This window comes from Ursus arctos, unplaced genomic scaffold (assembly GCF_023065955.2).
Source record: "Ursus arctos isolate Adak ecotype North America unplaced genomic scaffold, UrsArc2.0 scaffold_37, whole genome shotgun sequence".
Classification (NCBI taxonomy): Eukaryota; Metazoa; Chordata; class Mammalia; order Carnivora; family Ursidae; genus Ursus; species Ursus arctos.
In genome coordinates, this window is record NW_026623053.1 from 18,325,889 (window position 1) to 18,342,889 (window position 17,001).

The 17,001-nt window shown below is 39.1% G+C and overlaps 1 long non-coding RNA gene across 1 annotated transcript in view; it reads left to right on the forward strand.

Annotated features, from left to right (window-relative positions):
• The window catches only part of LOC123001852 (uncharacterized), a 133,784-nt gene that overhangs the window by 88,533 nt on the left and 28,250 nt on the right, over positions 1–17,001 (forward strand). Inside the window, exons 10-11 of the long non-coding RNA XR_008957191.1 lie at positions 2,020–2,738; positions 4,284–4,331. This is a non-coding gene — a long non-coding RNA (uncharacterized LOC123001852). The remainder of the gene's footprint in view (positions 1–2,019; positions 2,739–4,283; positions 4,332–17,001) is intronic.

A 17,001-nucleotide genomic window follows, 5' to 3' on the forward strand; every position in this document is an offset into this window, starting at 1 on the left:
CAGACTGTTCAAAGAGCCGAGGGCTCTTCTCCAGGGTGCCTGCACGTTCTTGCCTCTCTTCTCCTCACATCTGCTTGGGAAGAGTCCATTTTGTACTCTCGGACTTCAAGAGTATAAAAGCAAGCTATTGCATTGTAAATTGAGGACTCCAGTCCCACCAAGTCCTGCTGGAGAGCACTTCCGGTCCGCCCTTGGCGGAAGACGGGCCGTGTTTGCTCCGTACTACCTGCTGGTGGAACTACTGCTGTTCTGTGTCTCTGCAGAGTCAGATGACTACGGAACTGCTTATGCAGCAGTTCAGAAGCAAGATGGAGAATCTCTCTTGATTATTTATTTAAAAAATTCTTTGAAGCCTGCCATTTAACCCCAGCAGGGGAGTTGGGATTTTTCAGCCACACATAGTGATTTTATTCCTCTGAGCCTTATATGAATTATTGAGCTTTTTAGAAAAGAGAGCAAATAGTTCTGCAAGGTAATCAAAAGCAAATATGCTAATTTGGGTCCATAGGACAGTATTTTTATCAGAAAGAACATTAAGCTTAGATGAGTTATTCATCTAAATTAAGGAAATTGAAAAAGAGAGCAAGACTAGCAAATTACCTTTGCTGATGTTCGAAACCCGCCCTATCTTGGACTCTTTCTTAATCGTCTTTCTCAGTGTAAAACCTAGTTACTAGGATACGGCCGTGTGGCAGCATCTTTATTAGAAATTGTGTGGGAGAAAAAAAGGTCAGAGGCTCATTGCCAATAACGGTTTGACAAGTAACGTGGAGAAAAGGGCAGAAGGAACTGAAGTTTGCGGTGTTTCCCTATATCAAGATTTTAAGATAATAACACTTATGTGAATGGGAAGTCTCCAGGACTACATTTTATTAATCTCAGGGTTTAAAGAAAAAAGAGACATGATATCATATTGTCATCAAAATTAAAACCAGGGAGCCTAAAAAGTTACATAAATATCCTTTCTAAAGGATCAGGTAAATATCAAAATATCAGATAAAGAACAAAAATCCCACTATCTGTCACTGGTAAAAATTTTCTTACCTTAACTCTGGCTAAATCCATGAGTTGTATAATTATATAGAGAGAAGTCACACCTCCAATTATCACAATTTGAAAACAGTCAATCACCAAAGGGCTTAAGCATGGTAGAAAACTTTGTAAGGTCCAGGTCTTGAACAAAAATCCGCAGAGAGGTCATCACCCCTCTCTGTACTAGTAATATCTTCATATCAGAATAGAGATATATTTGTAAAAAGGTGCACTAATGAAAATTTCTTTGAATTAAACCCTATCTTACTATTGCCTTTGAACAAAATGCAAGCTATCTTAATAAATTACTGAAATTCACAGGAAGATGAAACAGCTCTACAGTAAAACATGTCTAGATTATTAACAATACAATTTGCTGAAAGATAAAGAAACCAAGAAAATAAATACCTGCCATCCCAGATGTTCTGCCTTTTCATGTCTTTCCTGCTCTCCTCCCCCACCTCTACCGCTCACAGAAGCAGCCTGGGCTGGGATAGAGCTCGTCTGTGTTGGCTTCCAATAAAGCTGGCATTGCAACTCGGTCTACCAACTTATTAGCTATGTGACCTTGGGAGGATCACGCGGCTCTTTTGAGGCTGGGCTTCTTCAACTATAAAGTAAACTTAACAATTTTCAGGCTTATTGTGATAATTAAATGAGATCATATATTTAAGCTGTAGGTACTTAATAAATATTTATATTTTTATTATTATTATTATTGTTAGAGTTGGGGGGGTCAATAAAGAACACTCTTCTTCCATGCCTAAGGGTGGAACCAACTGAGAAATGAGCGTGGAGGTCAGACAGATGGATCTTGGATTACTAATAAGAGTTGGGCTGAAGATATAACTAGGTGCGGGGTCACAATAGGCTTGCTAGATTCCCTCTGGATAAAATCTACCCTCTAGTCACTGGCACAGCTGGACAGGGTCAGGCCTCTTTCCTCATGAAAGAGGATACACCAGAATATACTCTCCTACTAAACAGGGCTGCTACAAGACAGTCCAGACGACCTGCATCATGAATTCCCAGACACTTCTAAATGCACCTATTATTGCTGGTTCTGGAAGGAGTGAATGAGGAGATTGAGAGACGCTGGAAGTCCCTCCATGTGGAAATGTAAGATGAAGAGCCATTGAGATTTCTCCCAAAATATTATAAATGTGATGCATATAATTTTAGAAAAATGATTTTTCTGCTCATTAAAAATCGAATATTACAATACTTATAAATTTATATGTGAATGTAAATACATGTGTGTGTCTATGTTGTGTCTATATTGCATGTGTGTGTGTGTGTGTGTGTGTGTGTGTGTATCCCCCCACTCCTTCACTGATATTTTTCCTACTATGGTAAATTGAACTATTGTTCCCAATTGTTACCTTCCTCCCACTAAAGAATTTTTGCATGCTTTCTCTTTGCCACAATTTTCTCAGTATCTTCCCTACAGGTGAAGTATACTTCCCTGTCCCATTAACTTTGGCTGTGGTCTTGTGACATGCTTGGGTTGGTGGAATACATGTGGATATTAGTTAAGTCATGTCTGAGCAGAGGCTTTAAATGAGTTTGTGTGTTGCCTCCATCTACCCTTGACCTTCTGCCCTTCACTGTGAGAACATCATGCCCTTGGTCTGGCTGCTGCTTCAGTGTGGATTCCAAGAGGAGTAGACACACAGAGCTGACCTGGTGGACCCACCTCAGCCTAGGTAAGAGCCTACCTGGTTACCTATGTCATCAACATATGTGCAGCTGACCTGGATCCTTTATGTAAAAGAGTACATGTTGTTGTAAGCCACTGCAATTTTAGGGTTATAATACCACAAAATAGTTGACTAAACAGTGGATCATTTATTCTTACGAGATCATTGACTGGACAGCATGCAGAGTCTCTCAGGTGAGAAGTAAGGATAGCAATCAAAGCTCAGGACTAGCTGGTCTAAAACCTGTGGAATTGTGTTGAGTCAGCCTGACACCTATGCACCTGTTAGTAACATAATAGTGACAGCTGGACTTCTCACAGAGGCTGCTAGCGCTTTCTGTGCTGGGCAAGCAAGAGCACATGGTCAGACACTGGCCAGTTGCTGACGTGTTCTGTGAACACTGGAAACAGCGCCGTCCTTACTGGGGGAATCCTAGGTCTCCTGAGGTGTATATTCAGAGAAAGTGTTTTCTTAAGGTGAATCTCCTTGTTTTAAGTTCTAGCAAGTGCATGGCAGTTGGGAGGATACTAAGTTGTCTTAACCCTCCTGCATAGTATAATTTAACATGTGAACATTCCAAGTGTGCAGTTGGAGCTGTGAAATTGAATTGTGGCAAATACTTAGATCTTATTACAATAAAACATATTATAATGGAGTGTTTATGACCCAAAGGGTTTCCAAAATCTAGTAACGGCTGATTTATTTTGAGAAATGTTAAAATAAAATGTGATGTTTCCTTGCTTTGTATGACAGAATTTGACTTACAAATGTTTTTCATTTTTTGAGACAGTGTACTTGCAGGGTGACTAAGGACAAAGACTCCTACTGAACTAACAGGACTCACTTCAAAGTCCTAGCCTCCCCACATCCTAACTTACCATTTTTGGGCAAGTCACACTAAGCTGTTTCCACTTTCCCCACCTGCAAAGCAGAGACAGTAATAAACCTGCATAACAGGGTTAAATAAGGATTATATGAGATTATATTTTTAAAACACTTAACGCACTGTTGGCATATTGTAAGCACTCGATATTTGTTAGACATATTTTTACTATCATCTTTGCCACACATAATTATGTATAAAGTACAAACAACATTCAATATTTTAAAAAGTTTCAGCTGTTGATACTTCCAAATGATTAAAATATGAATGAAATTTCATCAAAAACTGAAGTCCTACTGTTGTGATAGGGGAGATAAAAGGAGAAAAAGGAAATTCTGTTTTGTCTTGACAAAAGACAAGGCAGTAATTTCCATAAATATGCAACAACTAACACCAAGTATTTGAACATTTCAAAATGTCACTGCCTTTTAGTAATAATTATACTCATTTACTGTATACAACTAGCTCTTTTCAAGGAACTTTGCCTGCTATTTTCTTTAATCCTCCCCGCTATTTTATTAAAGTTATTTACATATTTCATATGCATACCAAAAATCAATGACATTTCTAAAAACACTGAATATTGAAAACTTCCACACCAGATACTCTCAAGGTTTTATTTATTTATTTATTTATTTACTTACTTACTTATTTATTTTTTACAACAGATTCACCACCTTCTTCTAGAGGTTTACTCCTTTGGCAAAACCAACCCAGTAAGTATGAAAATTCTGGGTGTGGGTATGTGTGTTCATATTAATATTTTTCTATTTTTCTTCGTGTGTTTGACATTTCATAATTTTTAAAAAGCTTTAAAGAAATTATTCAATCCTTAAAACTATATGGAAATCCAATTTTAGCGTCTATAAGTAAGGTTTTGCTCTCATCTGTTTCTATATTATTGGTTACTATTTTTCGCACTACCACAGCCGAGATGAGTAGTTCCTCCAGAGAATGTATGGCCTGCAACATTTAAAATACTTACCATCTGGACCTTTATAGAAAAATTTCACTGATCCCTGCTCTAGGGCATATATCTAGAAGTAGAATTTCTATATTCAAAATAATGCATATAAATAAATAAATATAAATATATACTGTTCGCAGTATATACGTTTACTATATATATACACACATATATACACATATATGTACATACACATATTTACACACACACACACATATATATATACATATTTATATAGTATATAAACATTGCCTAATTGCTCTCCAAAATGGTTGTCCCAGTTTATACTCCCACCCACCAGGAGCATTTGAAATGTTTCCATTTCTCCGTATCCTAACCAGCATGTTTTCTTAACACCTTTTTAATACTTGCTAATCTCTCTTTTTAACAAAGAAATGTTCATGTCTCAAGCTTTTTTATTTTATTTTAGTTTTAAAGATTTTATCTATTTATTTGAGATAGAAAGAGAGAAAGAGCACAAGCAGGGAAGGGGCAGAGGGAGAAGCAGACTCCCACTGAGCAGGGAGCCTGACATGGGGCTGGATCCCAGGACCCTGGGATCGTGACCTGAGCTAAAGGCAGACGCATAACTGACTGAGCCACCCAGGCATCCCTCTCAGGCTCTTTGAAAAGACTATAGTATCTAGAATTGTTTTGTTCTTAAAAGTCTTTATGTTTATGGTTACCTTCAAATTTGTGCCAAATAATACTGGTTTTCCGTTTTGGTTAGTGATATAAGGTTTCCTTTAAAATTTTTTTTAAGGAAAAAGTTAAGTTGATTGAAAGAGAAACAGTTAAGTATATAACATACGCAGCTGTGGCAAAAAAATAAAGCTGGATCCTGAATGACTGAAATTTGTGAATCGTGAATGAGTGGAAACTTGTGAGCTGTGTTTTAATCTTGGGTCAATCATTTGCTAATTGTATATTCTTGGACAAATTATCCTCTCTAGATTTAAATAAAACAGGAATGATTGCTAACTCTTCTCTACCTCTCTCATAGTATTGTTTTGGAGATTTATAGAGATCGTAAGTTAAAGAGTTTAGTAAAAGCGTAGAGCATTATTTAAATGTAAGACATCGCTGTGTTGCACCATCTCCATGCCTGACCTGTATCACAACTTCACTGGCGTTTCTACTGTTTCCCCGGAAGATAGCCAACATCAACCAGTTTGGGAGTTTGGTTTTTGCTCACCTTGATACTCTCGTCAATAGTACCAATCTCACAACCCTTCATTTCTACTTGTAGAAATTCAATTGACTGTTTGTCAGCCTTTTCGCAGGAAGTGTTGCCAGGATTCCATTTCCTCTTGTCATCTTGCACGATCTCTTCCTCCAGTAAATCTTTGTGTCATGTGGAGATGTTCTCTTACAACATGGGACACATTCCTTAATCTTAGTGGGGCTGCTTATGTGTTCCGGATACAGATTGTTGTATTCCTTTGGCTTCTTCTTCAGACTCCAACATTGTTCCTTGCATGTAATACTAGGAAACTGATGTGTTGACTTTAATCTCTTTTATAAGCACCCATTACCTCTTTCTGAGGTTACATTTTCCCTAATTTTGTCTACACGACTAAGAATATGAGCCCGTAATTTGGTAAACAGGGTCTTGTTTGTTGGGTCTCTTCCTACCTCTTGAGACTCATCCTACAAGAGCCTGTCTTCCTTCTCTCAGCTTCAGCCACCCTGGTCTGCCAGTCCTCTGAGCATGTGTGTTTCTTCTGCTTTGGGGACTCCACGCATTTGTTCCTAATGTATGGAATGATCTCCCTCCTTCCTCACTTAATAATTTTTACTAATTTTTCAGACTTTATCTCAATTGTTTCTTCTCCAGAGAAGCTTTCCCTTACTTCCTTAGCTGTGCCAAATATTCTTTTTCTATGCCCTGATAATACTATAGACTTTTCATAGGCAGCATTTATCATAGTGACAAATTCATATTTATTTGTATGGTTATTTGCTTAACGTTAATCTTACGCATTAAACCTTATGCTTCATGAACACATGAGAATATTTGTTTTGCCTCGCCATCATTATCTCTAGCTTCTAGTACAATGCTGGGTACATAGTAAATGCCCAATGAATATTTGTTGGATAACCGACTAAATGAATATAGAATTGCTCTGTCCCCTGCAAAATCAGATCCAAAGTACTGTCCTCCCTTGCTCCCATTTTCCATGATCAGCAAGAAATACGTATGAGCAAGGGCATAAACTGAGCTTTATCTGCTCTAGCCAAGTAGTCTGGGAAAACTTCCAGGGTGTCAAGACACCAGTCATATCTTCCAGGAATCAGTGACTTCCTGAGCAGTTCTCGGTGACCTGCTATGGCTGACCCCTGCCCTTTGAAAATCATATCTTCTCCAAGCAAATGCCAGAATGCTGTCTATGATAGTTGGACCCCAGCTACAGGCCACTCTAAATATACCCAGGTGCCATTTACGTTAAATTTCTATTGAAAAATAATCCGATTGTTGAACCACAGAAGAATAATACACGATTTAATTTCAGGTGCCAAGCGCCGTGTGGACGTTTACGAACAGGCCCTTTTGCATTTGGTTTCTGACATAAAAAGACCTGTCTTGCTGTGAAGCACGAATTACAGGCAATCCTATAACATTAGATATCAAATCTGACACTAAGGGCAGCTCCATATACATAAACACGTGTGTAATTATTATTCAGACTGTATTTTAGAAGCTGCTTTTATGGTCAACAGCACTAGACTTTACTGCCACTTATTAGTCTTAATACTGTGGCAATAGATTGTAGTATAGAGAATTTTAAAAAGTACTTAGGTATGACAGTTCAGTAAAGTGAGTTTTCCTAACTCTACCCCCAAATCTCTCTCTTTCTCTCTTTGTTTAAATTGCCAAAATGATCCCTGAGGCTGCGTTTAATAGGAGATAAAGTATTTTGACTTCGGGGCACCATGTATATGTCCTTATTATAAATACTGTCCCGGCATAGCTCTGGCAAGGACACGGGCCATGAACAGATGTCAGCAGTTAACAGAGCATATACAATGGCGCTCCATCTATGTTGTGACTTGGCCAAAGCCTTTTTCTGCAGCATTGCCTGTTATCTTTCCCCAACCCTGTTAGCATGTATGTTCCGGCTCAGGGCCACTCAGCTGAAACATAGAGAATTGTCTTTTGGATTTCCATGAGGACTGAGCATTACTTGTCTTGATCTAAACTTGCCTCTTTCCTTTCGAAAGCCTGAGAGTGAAAGAACAAATGCTTGCTTTTAACCAGAGGAAACGATCAAAGCAAATGGTCTGGATAATATGGCTGTGAGTACCGGTTTAGTTATTGACTTAATCAGGGAGAGAAATTATTGCAGAAAATTTTCATATGCAGTCCTGGATTTTCTAAATTAATGAAGACTCTCATTTCCATTTTCAAACAGTGCTGCTGGGTATCGTTCCTGTTTAATATCACATTGTTGCTGGGTTGGTAGTGGGCTGGCACAAAAATGGGGTAGAGAGAAGGTGCCAGTCAATACTAGAAAGGCCCAGGAAGAAAGAGTGCCAGTAGAACATCTGGGCTAGAGATACAGCTGCTTTGGGAAAGGCTCAGATCCTTATAGATTGGGTGATAAAATTCGGTGAGTCAGAACTTATATTATCATGCATTTCCTAATAACTTTCTAGCACAGTGTTAGAGTAGCGTTGCCAGGACTGCTATTTACGGAGGGATCATTTTATTTTGCTTGGTTGCTTCCATTGCATTGCGATGAAACTTGCACACAAGTTTTGAAAAAGGAGACATTTTAACATTTTTACTGGTGAGTTTTCAGAATGATATTGAAAAGAGAGTCTGGGGCGGTATAAAAATCTGTGTTTTGAATTAATTTTCTTTGATGAAATAAACAAACATTGATGTGAGAAAGAGTTTTCAACTATGAAATGGTATAATCCTATATCAACAGTAGTTATTTCTGGATGAAAGATTTCGGATAATTTAAAATTCTTCCTTCTCGTTTGCCCCTATTTTCTGAATGTTTTATTATTTTTATTCTTTTTTCTTTTTTTTTTCTTCCAAGTTCTTATTCACATTCCAGTTAGTTAACATACAGTTAACATACTATTAGTGTCGGGTGTAGGATTTAATGAGTCCTCACATACAACACCCAGTGCTCATCACAAGTGTCCCCCCCTTATTTCCTATCGCTCATTTAACTTGTAATATAAAAGCACACTCACAGGGGCACCTGGGTGGCTAGTTGGTTAAGTGTTGAACTCTTGATTTTGGCTCAGGTCATGATCTCAGGGTCATGAGAGCGAGTGCTGGTTGTTCTCCCCGCTGGCACAGAGTCTGCTGGAGATTCTCTTGCTCCCTCTCCCCCTGCCTCTCCCCCTGCTCATGCATATGCACGCTCTCTCCCTCTCTCTCTAAATAAATAAATAAATAAAATCTTGAAACATAAGCTTTGTGTTTATAAAAAAAAAAGCACACTCACACACACGAACATGCATGTATGTGTATACAAGTGCACACAAATGGGCATGTGTTTCCCTTAAGCCGAACAGCTAAGCTGCTATTTGAAAGGAACATCTATTTTCACCCTCCAGGATTCTATCTCACAATTGTTTTGCGGTGGGAGAGATAAAGAGGGAAGGAGGAAGGGTGGCCCAGGCAAAAGCAGGAACCTCTGCTCTCTTGTCGGTGGCTGTTGTTTGAGGTGGGACTTTGAGCTCCCATTTCCTCACTGTCCTATAACTTCGCAACTCTGATGTTCAGGACAGGCGACGTTACTTACTTGGCATACTAATGACTTACGCTTTCCAAAGACCTTCACTTGTGTGCGTCATCAGTTTTTTTAGGGAAGTTTGTGGTCTGTTGGTGTGGTGGGGGCATTGTTTGCTTACAGCACAGTCATCTCCTCTACCTCCACTATGTCCTTGCTAAAGAAACCCAGTGTTCGTTCGGTATCGGGTGGCCATGCTTCACAAGCTCTCTTTCAGCTGCAAAGGGGTGGGGTGGCCCACGTTTTCTAGTCTAAGTCAGTTGTGGTCATTCTATTCCCTTTGCCAGTGTTGGTTGCAAGTGTGGACCTGTGACACAATCCTGGCCAATTAATTACGAATGACAGTTTATTTGGGGGCTTTCAGGAGATATTTCCTTCATCTTAAAAAAGGAATAGAAAACAGTGGCTTGTGCTTTTTAAATTGATTTAAATGTTGTTGCGCAAGGATGAAAACCTTAGAACTACTGCAGACATGCTGTTCCCACAGCAGAACAAAGACAGGTCAAGATGCCGAGGAAGGAGGTGAGAAAGAAGGAAGAAGCTTGGGTCCCTGTTGGTATTTGTCTGCTCCTAAAACCTTCGGCCTCTGAATTTCTTGCTGTGGGGCAATACGCTCCCTAATTGCTTTATCCACTTTTTTGTTGTTGTTATTGGGTCTCTGTTACTTACAGCTAAAATTATCCAACTGGTTCAAGCTATGACCAGATTTCAGAATGAGTCTTTTTCCCCTTCTTTCCTATAGGAGATAAATAGCTCAGAAAAGTGTTAACTTTACTTGGATAAATACATTATTGTTTCAACCCGTGCCCCATATAATGCTTTATTTTAAAGAGAAGGAACACACACACACACACACACACACCCTGCTAAGTGCTTTAAAACAACTGTTTAGTGTTCTGCTCACATTTGAATTAACAGTTTAGAATGAATTTAAATATCTACCAATACAGGAGTAGTTGAATATGCTGTGTAACAGACAATAAAATGCGAGATAACAGTTAAGAGTAAGGTAGATCTATAGGGATTTGTCTGAAAAAGTCTTTGATACATATTTTAAGTAGAAAAAAACAGGTTTCATACCTACTTATGCAATATATTACTTCACATTTGTGCATGCGTATAATGTATGTAGGCATATGTTATATTTTCATTTATATAGATCTTTAAATGAATTTAAAAAATTGGAGAAAATTTAACAATAAATGGAGGGTGGCAGTTACCTTTAGGAAAAAGCTAGATTGGGGGATGTAAAAAGGATGTTTAAAATTTTTACTCTATGGGGCGCCTGGGTGACACAGCGGTTAAGCGTCTGCCTTCGGCTCAGGGCGTGATCCCGGCGTTCTGGGATAGAGCCCCACATCAGGCTCCTCTGCTATGAGCCTGCTTCTTCCTCTCCCACTCCCCCTGCTTGTGTTCCCTCTCTCGCTGGCTGTCTCTATCTCTGTCAAATAAATAAATAAAATCTTTAAAAAAAAAAAAAAAATAAATAAATAAATAAAATTTTTACTCTATATATTTAAGTAACATTTGAATTTTTACTGAAAGAATTTATTCATGTTTACCTATGGAATTAAAAGCTAAAAAATGCACAAGTCATGTTAAAATATTTACAGTGGCTTTTAACTCTGTGATTATTACTTTCCACTAAATCCATTAAACAAAAAATATACATATATAATTTGCGCTCTTTTATTAATATTTTGAACAATATATAGAGATCTGCTTTTTTTTTGTTTTCTTTTTTTCCTGTTGAGCACTTACCTCATTTTCCCCTGCCCCCAACATACACCTCTTAGGCCCACATGTTCCTTTCATGGCCTTTTCATGCCTCGTTGGGGAAGGCTGGGTGTTCCCTGATTTCAGATTCCCACTCTGGCCTCTAATCTGAGGCATCAAATCCCTGGTTCAGCCAGGAATAAGGAGGCGCTTGCTCCTGGAGCTTTTATGTGAGTGATTCTAGGTAGGAAGAAAAGTTTGGGGTCAGATCAGTCACAGGTGGGGCTCAAGGACCAATTTTTTTCTGTGGCAGTGCATGAGCCCTTCGTGGCCCAAGCTACACGACCTCCAGACGTCTTTAGATTTCTGCCTGCTCTCCAAGCCAGGCCTTAGGAGCCCCCAATATCCTTCTTCTTTTTTTTTTTTTTAAGATTTTATTTATTTATTCGACAGAGATAGAGACAGCTAGTGAGAGAGGGAACACAAGCAGGGGGAGTGGGAGAGGAAGAAGCAGGCTCATAGCGGAGGAGCCTGATGTGGGGCTCGATCCCATAACGCCGGGATCACACCCTGAGCCGAAGGCAGACGCTTAACCGCTGTGCCACCCAGGCGCCCCCCCCCCCCAATATCCTTCTGACATGTTTGCTTAGATAGCTGAGTTTCCTTATCTTGCTTGCAGCCAGGAACTGACAGATATCAACCCATGGAAACTAGAATAGACGTGTCTCTTTTTCTATGTGACGTGACCAGTAATCACCAGGAACGTCCTGTGGGAGAGGACTATTCTTGGAATATGAATCGTCCACAACAAAGTTTAATTTGTGATTTATACAGCAGCACATCAGCTCTGGGGCTTTCTCTATTTAATCATAGCAATGATGATGCATTGTTCTTGTGTGTGTATCCCTCAGGCTGCTCTCACTTGTGATTACACAGAGAAAGAACAGAATCCTTAAAGACAAAATGAATCGAGAGGTCTTTCACCTGGAGTTTGACTCTTAAAGAATTCTATTTGTGACTTGCTTTACAGTTGTAAATTGTGGACCTCTAGAATGGCTGTCATGGACTTTAGTCCCTGGAAGAAACTCAGTAATTATCTCAGCACATGCCTTCATTTTAAGGCTGAGAAACCGAAACCCCTAGTAAAGAGGCGTAACCCGAATCAGATAGCTATTTAAAGGCAGAATTGTGCTTCGAATACGAGTCTTCTGAATCCTTATCCCAAGTTCTTTCTTGAGATGCCACTCTTGAAAGATTTATGATAAAACAACAAAAAAGAAAGATGGAGTTTAAAAGCCACCTTGCTTTGAAAATCACAGTAAATATATTCATAATAATGCTTTCTAGACTCTGGCTAAATAGTCATGCACTTCGCATCGGCTTCACTTACCTCTTCTGGGGTGTGGTCACCAAGTTTTGGGAAAGTCTGCCTTTAGAGAAGAAATAGGGAAAAGTGAAACACCATTTTAGATGTTTCTTTTTTCCCCTTAATTCTGCATTTCAAATATATTCTTTTCTTTAGCATATTCCAGGTATAAACACGTGGACAACCCGTTTCTGATGTTTTACCTTTCTTCCTAAAAGTGTCCCTGTATCCTGGGGCCTTGCACAGTACAGCTGACTGGGACAGTTTTAGTGCCCTGGGGATGGACTCCATATCTCCAGGCTTTGCTACTTTGTAATTTTTATGGGTGTGTCCTGCCTCCTGAATGAGATTGTCCTCTTACAGGGCCTTCAGCAAATGAGTTTTGATAGTTTAATTTTCATTTAACAAACTTGCACTGAGCATCTGCGATATGCCCTGCGTAGTTATGATGGGGTTCAATAACACAAGGATGAGAAAACCCAGCCCCCACGCAGGGAACTCACTCTACTCAAGGGGCATGCATTTTAAGGTGACAAGTGATAAATGGTACACAACCAAAACAGGGTGCTGGTGTTCTTAAAAATCTATTCTTTCCTTAAGAACCCAGATTAAGGCGCTCTGTTAAGAACTTCTAACTAGGTTATACTTTGGGCAGTCTGCAGAGGGCCCTACGGTCGTCTGCGAAGACAATTACACTGGCAATTAAGACAAAATACATCTATGTCTGTAGATAATAATGAAACCATCTCTAATATTACAAATTGGTCGTTTAATTTTGGGTTTTTTTTTTCCAAGATAGAAGGAATACGTGTTCTTGACAAACGTGGATGAGAGAATGCTTTGAACAGATCAGTGTGAGCCAAATGAGCTGAAACCTCTGGGAAGATTAAAAGAGAATGGGATAAAAATTGTACAACAATACAGCTGATATGCCATACGTTTAAAATCACCTTTGTCTTGGCAATGATACTGGAAGGCTCTGTTTGCTATTGACATATGAATACATTCATTCATTTGTTTATTCATTCAACACATTTATTGTGAACATAACTTTGTTCCAGGCACTGTTCTAGATGCCAGAGAAACAAAACAAAGATACTTGATTTTGTGGGCTACATTCTTGTCTTACTTGTTTAAGACACTTCAAATTATTCTCCATACATTTGAGATAAAATCCAACAGCATTCGTATCACATACAAGGCCCTGCTGCTTTCTCCAGCTCCTGCTATTCTTCCTCTCTTACTTTAAGTTCCAGCCATGCAGCACGCCTTCCAAATTCTGAAAACAAAGAGACACAGTTCTGTCCAAACTTCAGGTCTTTGTACATACTCTTCCCTCTACCGCAATGATCTTCTCACCCTGTAAACCCCCACTCAAACTTCAGGCCTCAGCTAGCTCAAATGTCATTTCCCCCAGAAGCTTCTCCTGACTTCCAGAACAGGTCTAGTGTCTCCTGTGTGTCCTCAGAACACCCTGTGCTTAACACATGCTGCACCCCATGAAATGGCCTCTTTATCAGTTTGTCTCTCCCTCCAGACCACAGAGTCCTTGAGATCAGAGACCAGGTCTTGGACACTAGCACATCCCCCAAGTTTCTCACGTGGTCCCTGACATCTAAGTATTTATTTAAAATTGACAGTGCAAGAGGAACCAATGAGGGGTTGCCAGCCAAACAATTACACCAGCCATAGGACTTTTCTTAAAAGAATTCACGCTGGGTTCGCTGTCTACCACCTGAATCAAATACCAAGCCTCCATCACAAGGTTCTTACCAATGGATTCAATATGTTGTGAATTACAGCCCTATGCCAGCTAGAGTTAGATGCTGTGGTGTCTTTAGGGAGACCAGCTTCAAGTGCAGAGATAAAATTAATACGATTAGGAAGCCAGTTTAAAAACAAAACAGTTAGAAACAAACGCCAGACAGGGTAAGTCGAGAAGTACCTAGCTATGTGTGGCAGGTAAAGCTCACTGTTGGCGCTTGGAAGAAAGGGAGACCGGGGCAAACTGGAACAGTTAGTCTTCACTGAGGGAACTAAACTTGAGCAATCTCTACAATAGAGGATAGAATTTAAGCTGGTCACTTTTAGGAGGAACTAATTGCGAGCTACAGAAAAGAAGCCCATCTGTCATGTTTTCCGTTTACTCTTTCTTGGTGGTTAAAAAAAATCTTTTTCAGAAGGATTAGAATCATAGTCTTTGAATAATGGATGAACGCAATTAATTTGAAATCCATTCTTAGTTAGATTTTCAAGTCTTTCCATTCTTCCCTCTTCTCATGCCACCATTGATTTCCTTGTTCTTCCTGAATAATGTGGTTATTCACCTAAGACAAAAATATACAAAAACCCTGAGGAAGTTTAAGGATATTACTCTGAAAGCGGAGAATTTCAGCCATAGTCCCCAGAGTTGTACGTGAGCCCGGCATTTGCCTGTTTCCGCCGTTTGCAACCCATCAATTTCTCAGACAAAAAGTCACTGTGACCTGCAGCTAAAGAGGAGTCACTCTGCACCACTTAGTTGAAATGACAAGCATGTCCTTGGTGACAGGATGTTTGAATGGTTGGCCAAGGGTTTGCTGGGGTGACAGCATATGGGTCTGAGTGGAAATGCAATTTCCCCCAAAGAGCTTTTATAGGCTGCTTCCATCTCTGGTCCCCCCTCTCTTTGAATTTTTTTTTTTAATTTTAACAGTTCTTAGTTAAATGATATATTACTTTGTCAAACATATCACTCGCTTGAAAGTAGTTACCATAAAGTCAGAAGTCAAGGTGGCCCACTACTGCTCTTGAGCCTGAGACAGTGAGTAGAAATCAGCTATGAGATCATGGCCAGAACGAAGTACCAGTGGGAGAAAAAGAGGTAGGGGCCTTCTTTTCTGTCCTGGTGGCTAAAATTGCATCTTTGTGGTTATATCTCTGTTATGTATCATTTCTCCAAACAGCCATGTTTAACAGAAATGCCACTCCCCTGGTCCTTACCTTGAACCTTATAATTACCAATAACTACAAATCCTTCAATATTTTTAATTTCCCACGTTCTATTTTTTGATAGCCCTATTTTTTTTTTTTACCTCATTCCCTCTAGAACCTCAGTTTCAACATTCTCTTGACACCATCTAGACAAGCGGTCTACTGATTGCCCACCTTTACCCTGTCCCTTTGACATTACACCTTCCCTTACCTGACTTAAAGTCCATGACCAGTCATTATAATCACTTCTTGGCATGCACTGCCTGAGAAATCTCTTACCTTTCTTTTCCAATAGGTCTGTTGGTAACAAAATCCTTTCAACATTTGTCCTCTGAAAATGACTTTATTTCACCTTTATTTTCCAAGGATCTTTTTGCTGGATATAGAATTCCAGATTGAACAATGTTTACTTTTGAACCTCTTAAGATGTTTTTCTAGTGTCCAATCACTTGCTTTATTTCTGATGGGAAATGTATTGCAATTCGTTGTTTTTCTTACATGTTGTGTGGGGGTTTTGGCCTTATGAATACTTTAAGGATTTTATCTTCATCACTGATTTTCATCAAGTTGATACTGGTATACTAGTGTGGTTCCCTTTGTGCTACCCTCCTTGTAGTTCATTGAGTATATTGAGTCTGTCGATTTATAATTTGCATCACATTTAGAAAACCTTAAACCTTGGGCACCTGGGTGGCTTAGTCAGTTAAACATCTGACTTTGGATTAGGTCATGATCTCGGGGTCCTGGGATCAAGCCCCAGGTCAGGCTCCATGCTCAATGGAGAGTCTACTTTTCCCTCCCCCCACCTTCTCGCTCTGCCCCTCCCTCTGCTCGTGCACACAGTCTGTCTCTCTAAAATAAATAAGATCTTTAAAAAAAAAAAAGAAAAGAAAACTTTAAAACTTTGTTTATTCAAATATTTATATGCTCCCCCTCTCTCTTCTCCTCTGTGACTCATGATTCATATTTTAGACTGCTTTGTATTGTCACTGAGGCCCATGTTAGTTTTTTTTTTTTTTACAGACACTTTGCTCCCTGAGTTTCACATTGGAGAATGTATAATATATATTGCTATGTCATCAAGTTCACTGATTTTTCTTTCCTTCAGTGTTCATTTCTTTTAATCCCATCTAGAGAGTTTGTCATTTATGACACTGTATTTTTCAGCTCTACAACTTCCATTTGGATCTTTTTTCCATTTCTATCTCGTTATGTTCATATTTTCTTTCAAAGCCTGTCTGTCGTCTTAGTCTATCTGACTTTATCTTTTAAGGTCTTAGTCTTCTAATTTTACATTTCTATTATCTCTGTGTCTGTTTGTAGTAGCTGACCTTTCTCTTCTGGTAATGGCTGACATTTTCTTGTTTCTTTGTATTTATTATATTTGTTATTATATGCTGGACATTTTGAATTTTATGTTGTTGGGTGCCAGATTTTGTTTTCTTTCTTTAAAAATGTTCAACATTTTTCTTTCAGGTAGTTAAGTTACTTGTGAATCAGCTTCATTATTTTGAGTTTTTTGTTTTAAGTTTTACTAGAGTAGGTCTAGCTTAGACCTACCAATAAGTCATGAACCTTCTTGGGTCTCCAGAGAATGTCTCAAGTGTTCA